Source organism: Dipodomys ordii, unplaced genomic scaffold, assembly GCF_000151885.1.
Source record: "Dipodomys ordii isolate 6190 unplaced genomic scaffold, Dord_2.0 Scaffold4, whole genome shotgun sequence".
Lineage (NCBI taxonomy): Eukaryota > Metazoa > Chordata > Mammalia > Rodentia > Heteromyidae > Dipodomys > Dipodomys ordii.
The window spans coordinates 31,232,892-31,245,278 of record NW_012267220.1 but is presented as its reverse complement, the minus strand read 5'-3'; positions in this window follow the sequence as shown (position 1 = coordinate 31,245,278).

Below are 12,387 nucleotides of genomic sequence, written 5' to 3'. Positions count from 1 at the left end.
CCCAGGTTTCCTCAGCTTTCCTTCTTTCTCCAAAATGGGTAGTACTCCCCTGCTAGCATGCATAACTGCTGTGATTTGAATTTTAAAACCTACCTAAGATCTCTTGAATCAAATAATTGCTATTAAGAGCCAGGACTGTCAGACTAACAAATAATTGTGACTGCTCTAGATAGGATTAAACTTGTTCTTTGAGATGTATGGATGTGGTAATAGTTTTCATTCATGTTAAAACATATTTGAGGCCCTTTTTGATATGCCTTAGAGTGATTTTAACAAGGTAGAATGTTAAAACATGATGCAAATAGGGTCTGTGAGGAATGGGGTAATTTTGCTTCATGAAGGGAGAGTGTAAATCCTGACCTATGCCCTGAATTGATATCAAAATGAATTTTATGTGGAACAGGATGACAGGTTGTTCTCAAGGCCAACTAAATTCAAAGCAATGAAAATAGATTTTTTAATGCAATCAGAGATATTTAAACTATGCAGAAGACAGGCTTCCACCATTGAAAAGTGGTTAGCAACATCAAATACAGTGAAACCAGGGGTTATACCATGGGGGAGAGACATACAAAGTGACAAAAAAATCACATAGTTCCTTATAAATATGTTAGAAACAATAGCAAGAAAGAAAAAAAACCACTTGTGTCCCTATCTTGGAGTTCATTTTGCTTAACATCATTTTATCTGACCTTTTCTGCTTGTCCCAGACATATACTAGTTATTGCAAATAAGGGAAACCATGGGACCTATGCTTCTTTGGACCTGGCTTACTTCACTTAATAATTTTTCCAAGTCTTTGCATTTCCTAACAAATGGGGCAATGTCATTCTTTCTGATGGAAGCATAGAATTCCATTGCGCACACACACATACACACACACACACACACACACACACATCACATTTTCTTGATCCATTCATCTACTGAGAGGCATCTGGGTTGGTTCCATAGCTTAGCTATGTAAATAATGCTGCAATAAACATAGTTGTGCTGGTAGCTCTAGTATGGTCTTATTTGTGATCATTTGGGTAAATGTTGGAATAATTTGGGGAGAAGAAGGGAAAAAAAACAAATTGTTTAAATAGGGATACAGGTTGACCCATTGCAACAATGAGATGTACAAGACACTATGTTGAAAAACAAACTACAATTTAGGCAGAGGTGAGGAGGGGGGAAAGAGGGAGATGGGAAGTGGAGAAGGAGTGTAGTTGAGGAGGTGGGAGGGAAGGGATGGTAGGGGAAAAACAAAGGAGGAGGCAACTATGCTTGATAAAGAAATGTACTCATTATCTTGCCCATGTAGTTGTAACCCCTCTATACGGTATTTTCACAATAATAAAAAAACCCCTCTGTACAATAGTTTCACAATTAAAAATGTATAAAAAGTGTATAGCATATGCAAAAAGCAACAGAGGAAGAAGCATCAGGAGTCTAATTTTGTGTGCTTTACTTCTATTTGCAGATAGGAGTATGTAGCCTTCGAAATTTTGAAAATTTTAGTTTCTGTCTCTGTCTCTCTTCCTCTTCTTAGTCCTGGGGCTTGAACTCAGAACCTGGGAGATGATACCTGAGTTTTTGTAGTCATTGAGCCATAGCTCCATTTGCAGTTTTTTAGTAGCTAATTTGAGATAACAGTCTTAGGGACTTTCTGTCAATGCAGAAATTCTAAGATCTTAGCCTTCTGAATAGATGGGATAACAGGCAGGAGCCACTAGGGCCCCGCTAGAATGTAAGTTCTAAAGTTCCCAGAATTTGCTTACTTGCTTACTATCATGTCCTTGATAGTAAGAAAGTTTCTAAAAACTGTCAAATAAATAATTATTGGTGAAGATATATTTGGGTTAAAATGAGAATAGATTCCATTCTATTTTACATTTAGTTGCTTTTTAACATAATGCCAGCTGTTTCATTTTTCTATTAGAAGATTATTTTTCTTTTAGTCTCTTATAAAGCCCCCAAGCAGCCTGTGATCCAAACCACAAGAATAGAATATACCCCAAATAAAAGTAACTTTAAGCAATCTTAAAGGAAGGTCTGAGCATTGTACATGCTATTACATTACTAGTGGGACCGCCGCAGTCTAAGCTCTGTAAATCAGAGAAAGATGAACCTCTACTAATTCCCATCCATACCTGCTGACAGATCCATTGCAGCCTGGATGGAGGGGTAATTGTCATTATACACATGGTGATCATTCATTCAGGTAGATGATCAATAGCAGGGCACAATGCTACTCATTATGAGTTGCCTTTTCTACTTAGCAGAACATCTTCAAGTGGATCTCAAAATATTTATACAACTCTACTTTGTAGATACTGTTCAATAGATCTCATTGTAGATACTATGAAATAGACCTATGATTGGAGTAAACTCTGGCTTCTAGAAGTACTTAAGGAAGGCTCAATCATCTATCTTCTATAGTGATATGATAGGGCAGAGCTTCATGATGGCCGGGACATTCAAAGGAATAGATTGTTCTGTATTCTTCCTTACTACAAAATCTGGCCTTTACCACTTCACTTCTGAGTACTCTCTACCACGGTACTCCGTGGTAGATAAGGCTGTCAATATATGAACTTGGATGTCAGAAACTCTTAAAACAGAGAGGACAGCTGTATTTGTGTGTGTGTGTGTGTGTGTGTGTGTGTGTGTGTGTGTGTGTGTGTGTGCTAGGGATAGTGCTCATAGCATATAGCAGCAGGTGGTCTCAGACTGTCTCCCAACTGAGCCCGGCTTACTCTGCTTAGTTTCCTAGATTAGATGAAATTGGGCATGTTCAAGGAGAAGAGGGGGAAAAAGTAACAAAATGCCACACTTGCCCCTATAATAAAACCTTGGATAGCAGTGCTTAATTTCTGTCTGTCCTTGGAGATTACCCAGGTGATATAGGGAGAGGGACTTTCCAGACATGGATTATTTTATAACCTCACATGTTATCTATGACTTAACTATCCTCAGCTCCTTATTAAATGGACAGAGAGAGGCAAATTCAAAAGTTTAGTTGATGGACCTGATCATCAACAACTTGTGAGACCCAAATAGCCCTCAAATCACATATGTGTCAACTGAGGATATTTGAGGAAAATTCTCCCAGTCTCTTCTTATTTCCTACCACACTGTAGCCATGAGTCCTCCATCCCACAGAACTCCCATGGCGATCTACACCTCAACTCCACTCAGGATTCCTCCTCCTTCCTCTGGAACAGGATCTGCTGGCATACTAACTCTGGTCATGCAGTCTTTTTCCCAGCAAGTGACGCATTTAGCAACAAAAATAGAAGTTCTGCCTTAAAAACTGATTTAAATTGTTATTGCCTCACTCTGATTTAAAACAAAAACTACAACTAAAAAGCAGTTATATCACTCAGGAGGTTTGAATGGATCCTCATTCAAATCATTTGTTTGTACATCTGTTCTACATTAGCCTTCACACATTGTCCTGTGTAACAGAGCAAGACAATCCCCACTCAGTGGACTTTGCTACTAGGGATTCCTATTAGTTATGCTCTGTGCATGCTTAATAATGGCCCCATCTTGGGGCCCATGCATCTTCTTTAGTACATTCTGCATGCTCAGTTTTCTGCTCCAGACAGTACATATCACTCCAGTTAAGTGGAGAGATGTTTACTTTAGAGAATAAGTATGAATGTAGGTACACTGTGTGAGAGTGTATTTATATTCATGGGGACAAATTGGTGTGACTTTGCATATTAATGACAGCATTATTCAAGTAGTTCTTCCAGAGATAAGGACATATACTGTGTACAAGTCATTTAAAGTCCACTTAGGTGGAAAATATTTAGATAAACCCAAAGCAGAATTCTCATGAATGCAACATTGATTCTTAAATTGTTCTAGTATTTACCTTACTTTCTGAGATTGGAAGCTTTCACAGACAAAACGTATACTGCAAACTGCTAAGAAAGAAAAGTTGATTATAAGATAGCTTCAGTTTTTATGGGCAGAAATCTATATCTCCATACTTGGACCTCTCTTTTCTTTCCTTTTCTTTTTTCTTCTCTTTTTCTTTCTTTCTTTCTTTTTTCTTTCTTTCCTTCTTTCTCTTTCTCTCTTTTTTATTCTTTTTATTTCTTTCTTTCCTGCCTTCCTTCTTTCTCTTTCTCTCTTCCTTGCCATCTCTCCTTCCCTCCCTCCCTCCCTTTCCCTCTTTCCTTCCTTCCCTCCTTCCTTCCTTCCTTCTTTTCTTCCTTCCTTCCTTTCTTCCTTCTCTCTTCCTTCTCCCTCCTTCCTTCCTTCTTTCTTTCCTTTCTTGGTTGTACTGGGATGCAAACAACTTAGGGTTCACACTTGTTAAGCCAGTACTTTATCATGTGAATAATATCTCAGCTCTTTTTACTATAGTGCTTTTTGAGATAGAGCCTCACTTTTTGCCATGATGGGCTTAGACCAACATCTTCTTGTCCTCATAAGTGGGATGATAGGTATATTTTACTGCTCCCAGATTTTTTGCTACTGATGAGATGGTGTCGCATGAATCATTTTGTCCTGAGCTGACCTGGAACTTGGATCTTCCCTGACTCAGCCTCCCATATAGTTGGAATCACAGGATTGAGATATCAAGCTTGGATTCAAAATTTAGGCTTTTGATAAACAAGCAAATAAAGCAAAAAAAATTTAAGCCTCAAGGACAAGTGGCCATTATTCTTTCTCTTCTCCAAAAGCACACATGACAAGCACAGAGCCTGTGCTGAATGACAGAGCATGATCTGGTCCAAGCCTTATTCCTTCATCTACAACATAAAATTTGCATTTCTTTAGTGTCATTAGTTGTTCAAATGCATCTGTTCAACATTATGTTCTAGAGGGACTGCTATTGATGACAGATCTATTAACTGTTACACTTTTTGTGTGGTAGTTTAATTAAAGAAGAATATGAGTCTGAAAATATAAGTACAACTCACAAAGAAATAAAAATGCCCCAAGGCAAGAAATGCCTTTTACTGATGTCTCTAATTCAATGTCTTCTAAAGACTAAATCTATTCAAGATTAGTTAAAATATCTCTATACAAGTTCATTAAGATAAAGAGCTTATCATTCCCAAGTGCACTTAAATGTAAAACAAACTAGGCTCAGATAGAAAGAGATACCCTAAAATACTTATGGTCTGTCTATTACTCACATCCATATAATTAAAAATCACAAAATCATAATCTCACACTATAAGAAAAAAGAGTAAGGATGCCAGTAGAGACCTTAGATTTTCCTTCAAAGATGGCTCATTTAGTGCTTAAAAAAGATCATTAACACACATAAAACCCTTTCAGACATCTTTTTTATGTTCCTTCTCTGCAGGTTACCTAGGCATATGCTTTCTCTGCCTGCTGGGAAACTCAGAACTGACTGAACACTGTATACCTTGTTTCTGGGGCAATTCCTCTAGATTAGGAAAGAGAATGAAGGCTCCAGTCCAGCAGACAGTGGAGAAGAGTAGAAAGAATGCCTCTAGCAGGAAGGACTGGCTGGGCTCTGACTGTGATCCTCCTGCATCTCTGATAAAGGGAAACATGGAAAGCTTCTTTAGAGCCTGAGTTATACAGTCTGAAGCCCAGGGGTCATCATCATAGAGCAATGCTCCAGCAGGTAATTGATAAGATCAATGGACTTCTCTCTTGTAAAGATGAAAGAACAGATGTATTTCTGTTCACCTAGTACATGTGAAAAAGGCAGTAGCAGGTTTAACATGGGCAAAATGGATTGTATACTTCTCACCCTTGATAGGAACAAATAGGTCAAAATCTGGCAGCCAGGAATCTCTTCGCTCACTTTCGACTATAACAGTAGCTTGACCAAACAAGACCTCTGAGAATCTGCGTCAGAGTGAAATTATTTTACAGAATCACATTCTTATCATCTAAATTTCCCTCCCCAAATGTCTCGTGTTTGCTGGGATTTGGGGGCCAGGTAGTGGCCCTGATAAGTAGAGGAACTTTCCTTAAGGCATGAAAAAAGAAGCACCTGAGAGATAGAATCCAGTGTAAAAAACCTGCTATATGACCATAATAGGCAGGGCCTGAATGGTTCTGGTGGCTGTAATCTTAGCTACTTAGGAGGCTGTGTGGGAAGATTGAGCTTTGAGGCCAGTTCAGGCAGAAAAGTCATCTAGATTCTGTATCCTCAGAGGAAGTTGACTATGGTGGTATAATCCTATGGTTTCCAGCAATAATGGGAAGCATTCATTATAGCAAGTAGATCAGTGTTCCATTGCTCACCAAAGTCTAAGCAATTTTTCTCCTAATAATAAGCAGTGAAGAATAGGACTGGAGGCCTGGCTTGAGGGTACTGGACCAACCTAAGTGGGAGGCTGATTTCAAACCCAGTGCTGACAAAATTAATAATGAATCATAATAAAAGTAATAAGGAATAGAAAATTAAAGCTAAATAAAAGGGATAATGATAAAAGAGAGAACCTATTATAGGCTGGATTATGTTCACCCACATTCCCATTTTGAAGTCCTAAATCCTAGCTCTTCAGAATGTAACTATATTTGAAAAATGGGTCTTTAAAGGGGATAATTAGGAAAAATGAGGCCATGAGATTAGCCCTAATCTAGTGTGAATAGTATCATTATAATAAAGGGAACACAGTGCCAGACAGAAGACCACCCAAAGTCACAGAGAGAGGCTTCAGAAGAAATCAAAGCCTGACACTGTGTCATTGTGTGTTTGTGTATGTCCTGGTGCAAAGGTTTGAACTCAGGTCCTCAAGGTCTCACTCAGCTTGCTTCCTGCCAATTGAACAACCAATTGGTTGGCACTCTACCAATTGAACACACCTTTAATTCAGCATTTGTATGGCATAAACGTCACTCCCCCAGTTGTCAGTTTCCTGAGTAGCTAGAATTATTTAGGTTAGGTGTGAGCTACCTTAAACTATGTCTTGAATATTTACTCTTCAAAGCTGTGAGAAAATAAATTTTCATTGAGTAAATGATCCACTCTGTCATGCCTTGTAAGGTAGCCTCATAACCAATACAGAGTTAATATCACTTTTATGGAACTAAGAAAATAAGATATGCCAAAGATTTAAAAGTATCAGGTAGAAAATTAATAAAAAGTAGGATGCAGGTAATAAAGAAGGGAAAAGTGAGGGGGGGTAGAATTGAAAGAAGAATTTGTATTTCTTGTTAAATTTCTGTGAGGAGGAGACCTAGAAGATTAAAAAGGAAAGGTACATTAAGAGGAATAAAGGGATGCAATAAGAGGAAGTAATACTATATTTTGCATATAAGTAATTGAATTATAATTTGAATGGTTAGTTGAATGCACATACCCTGGAATTTCTACCTTTTGAAGCCCCAACCCCAGAGAAAGCCTTACAGTACTTTCTGGCAAAGTCAGATTACTTGGAAAAAAATAAAATGTTTCTGTACACAGAAACAATTACAAATGAATGATAACAATGGAGAAAATACTACAAACTGCTTATTTCTTATTTCTGCAGGTAGAGCAGAAATTAAGAATCCTGTGAATGATGATGCTAATCAGCTGATTTTTTTGGTTCATGTTTACACTGTGTAACAGAAGGAGAGCTGATGGTTTGCTCAGTAATATGTCATAGAAACTGTGGAAGGGTGTCTGAAATGTGAGGCTTGAAGTCAAGTGCTGAGAAGGGGAAAATGTGTTCCAGATATCTGCAGATGTTCTCAGATCAAATTATGTGTTGAAAAATTGTACAGTGCGTTCAATGGAGCATCCACGATGAAAAGACAGCTCAGTGGCTTTGTAATCTGGATAAAAAAAGTATCTTAGAGCGCACTTATGTAGGGTATAATTCACAGGTTCAGAACTGTCAATGCTGGAGATAACGACAAGGAATTTAAAACATTTGGCTTTTTAAATAATTTTCACATAAACTCACATATGAAAATCTGGATAAAATAGTTTCCTGATTCCTTATTTTTTTTACAGAGTTCATGTTACATCTTTTACCTTTTTATGTCTTTTTGATTTTGATCAACTACTACATGTTTATCCCACATGAAATGTTTAAAATATTTATGACTAAATAACAAGTTTTTGAAAATGTGGAGAAATGAGTTCTGGTAATTTGTTGCACAGCAACATGACTACAATTACTAATAAGATATCAAATATTTTTAAATCGCATAAAGAATAAATTCAGTATATATCGGCTGTGGCTGACATAGTTGAGTACCAGCCTTGAGTTCAAAAGCTCAAGGGCTGGCTCTGAGTTCAAATTCCAGCACTGGCATCAAAAAAGTAAGAAAGGAGGAAGGAAAGAAAGAAAGAATGAATCAAAGAAAGAAGACTTTAAATGTTCTCAGCATAATGGAGTAAGTATGTATGTATATATGTTGATGCATATGCACATTAGTCGATATACTTATTTTATAGCATTCACACATGTCAAAATATTGCATTGAGTCTCATAAATACAATTACAAATTTTCAATTAAAAATAAGAAAAATATTTAAAAGAAAAAATAACTTTTACCAATAGAAGAAAATATCTAGTGGATTATAGAATTTTAGTGTATGGAACCAAGTTAAAATGCTTGTATGTTCTCTACTTTACATCACTAGATATTTCCAAGAGTCTAATTTTGAACAAGGCTATACCTAAGGAGACAATCAATGGTAAATCTCAACTCTTCCTTGACTTTGGAGACCTTTAGAATAAGCATTTTAAGTAGCAAAGCTACTTAAAAATAACAAAAATATAACTTGTTTAAAAGAAAATTCTCTGGGTATTCCAGAGACTTCTATTATGAGTCATAATAGAAATCTTTGAGTAGACTAAACCCTTGTAAGAAATTGGTTTTGGATATAAAACTGGTATAACCTAGTATATTCTCAACATGCTACAGATCTATGTTTGAATGGGGTCCATTCCTTCACTCATTAGACAGTCATTCATTGAAGACTTACATATGCTACTAAGCCCTGATTCAGTGCTGAATAAAATTATCAAAACTCCCTGCTCTTCTGGAGCCTACGGTCTAGTAGAAGGAGACAATATAAAAATCAAGAGAAACACATGCCAAGAAAACATGGCTATTGAGAAAAATAAATGGTGGAAGAGTTAGGGAATGAAGTGGTTGGTTAAAATGAGATGATCAAAGTAAACCTTGTATATAAAGTGAAGTTGATGCAGAGTGTAAAATCAAAACAGTAAATGATTCAGATAAATGGAGAAGCATTCTAGATACGAGGAAGAATTGGCTCAGTGGGCCCAATTGTTGAAATAGTCCCAGTTTCATCGTTTTAGAGCCTAGCTCATCAAGATTGCTCGTCAATGCTTCACAAATAAGGGAATAATAAGGGCAAGTGATATTGTTCTCTTGACCCTGGGAAGTGAGAATATTCTTAGAGGGTGAATGCAGTGCTGCAAACTATGTCTAGATGACCAACTGGCTTCGTCTCAACTTAATCAACTGCTTTGGAGGTGATGAAAGGAAATTTTTGTTGGGTTCAGTCAATTGCTAGATGTTTACTTTCATAACAGTTTCTTTTATCTGTGGATACAGTATGATTGTTTGGGCTAAAGAGTCTAAAATACAATACCACTTTCTGACAGAAATATGATGGATTTATTCAGTATGTCACAGCCAGAACCATGACCCTTCTGAGGAAATGTACAATTTACTATTTCCAGGTTATCAGAGCCTACTCACTAAAGATAGTTTAGGCATGTTTAGTCTAAAGGCAAATCTTACCCAGGAGTGGTATGTCAGCAGATTTTTCAAATGATTCTTGTGCTTTCAACGTAAGTCCAAGAATTGATCATTAAAAATTTCTTCTGGGCACCTAAGTAAAGAAAAATTAAAAAACAAAAAATGCGAACAGAAATACATTTGAAGGGAAACAAATTCACTATTTTATACATTCTTTTTAAACTTTTCTTTATTATTATAATTTCATTATCTTTAAGTAGTTGTACAAAGGAGTTTCAACTCAACATATTAGTGTGTGAGTACAATGCATCTTGATCAATGTTACCCTTTTCAACATTTTCCTCTTCTCTCCTAGTGGTCACATAAATTACTGGGGTTATTAGGTGTCTGTCACAGGTTCTCTATGGAATGGGGATGGATTAGAGATTAATACTGAAAGCAGGAGAACAATCATTGACATATCACAATAACTGATGCCTCCTGGTAGTGTTTTTAACACCAGTATGAGATTGCCTCCAAATGCTTTTACTTTAGTTTACTTTGACCAGCTAGTAGCATTTTCTCTACTTAAGAAAGCACTTCAATTTCCAGTAGAAATTGTAGAGGCAATATGGGAGAATACATTTGGAATCCAATATGGAACAATACCTTAGTTAACAAAAGACGTGAATATATTAAGTGTCATTATAATGTTTCAGTATCACCACCAAACAAAAACTTGTAAACAACAAATACAACTTCATTCATTGTTTAAAAGCCTCATATGTGTGTATATATATACATATATATATATATATATGTATATATATACATACCAAGCAGACTCTGAAGGTAGATTTGAATTCTAGTACTAGTCTTATTTCTTACTGGACCAGGTGGTAGAGTGTCTTCTTTTAGCTTTAATTTGCTCACATGGAAAGTAAAGAGTACTGGTGCCTTCCTTGCAGGCTGTGACAAAGTGACAAAGATTAAATGCAAATTCTCCATAAGGGATGGAATTCTTCATGCCTACCTTTAATGTCATATCAGATTTTTATAGTACAGATATGATGCCAAGAGCCCAGTCATATTATCTACATCATTCCAAGACCTATAGAAGACATTTTTTTGAAATTATAAAATTTTAAAAGCATGGTGCTTTTAGTAGTAAAAACCATGGAAATCATTTAGTTCAACGCTTTCCATTTACTTTATAAGGAAATAAACTAAAAACAAGTAAATGCATGTGTGTTCCTGAAGGCAGGATGGTTATTTTGCGACAGATCTGAGACCACAGCTTTCTGATTAACAGAGAAAAGCTATTACAAACTTCTTCAATAACTGTGTTCCTAAATGAGCCTTCCAATTCAACTAAGGCTTATTGCAATTTCCTACTATTTAATCAAACTAGGGAAGATCTTGGTACTTCAATTGCAGATTGTTTTAATACTTTGTTTCTTCATCTCCAGTGACTTAAGTTTAAAACATTAATTTTACTTTGTGGCAAATACGTTTGTTTTCAGGCAAATTCTTGAGCAATATAAGCGCATGAGTCACCTGTTTGGTTGGAATAGGAGTACAGTACAGGAGGTTCTGAGGAAGGTAGATCAGGAGAGCATTTGGAAAAGGAAATACTGCCTCCTGTCCATTTTCCCTTTGCTAAGAGAATAGCATCCCAATGGTTCCTTTGTTATATGTCAAATACCATGGTACCTTAAAAATATTGGTGTTAAGAGCGATTACTACTCTATTTCTAAGGTAAGATGGGATAGTAAGTTATAAATTACATCCTGAGGTATGTGCATAGATATTTGCACTGACAAAAAATGGTGAGATTTAATAATACTTTCAATTCATCAACTGGCTAGCTGGTTTCTACAGCACCTAGACATTTACTTAAATAATAGGCCACATGTGTTCCATTCCATCAATTCAGGAAAGGAACACAAGAGACATTACACATTAAGTGTTTTAATCATTCCTCCTCCTCTCCCTCCCCAACAAGGATTTGGTTTTATTTTGAAACTTCTCACCTGGTAAATAATTACTTCAGTCAAAATAATTTTTGAACGGCAATCAAAATCTTGGTGTGAATGTCAGCTAATTTAAATTCTCTGATTTACAATCTACCTTGCTCACAGGTGTGTTGAAGAACTGAGAATTTGAAATCCACTGAATTCTTTAAATATAATGAATATTCAAGGCACTAATATATTTTTCCAGCATTTTCATTGTAACAATGCAAAGATGAGCCAAGCATATCCAAGCAAATATTACCAAAAGCACTTGTTTTTCAGTCTTAATGTTCAATGTGCATATGTGAATATGGAACCACATTAACGGAAGGCTTGGGAAAGATAGAGGAAAGTGATGGAAAATGGGAGTGGTGACATTAATCAAAATGCATTGTACATATATACTGATTTGTTGAATTGAAACCTATTTGTACTACTTAAAGATAATTTTTAAAAGTCCGTTTTCAACATAGTGTTTTGTACATGTCATTGTTACAATGGGTCAACCCGTATCAACTTTGACAGGAGTTAGGGGGGTTGTGGAGGTGGGAGGGAAGGCATGGCAGGAGGAAAACAAAGGAGGGGGCAACATTGCTCAATAGAAAATGTACTCACAGGGGCCTGGGAAGGTGGCTCAGGGGTAGAGCGCTTGCCTTGCATGCATGAGGCCCTGGGTTCGATTCCTCAGCACCACATAAGCAAAAAGAAAAAAGCTGGAAGTGGCACTGTGGCT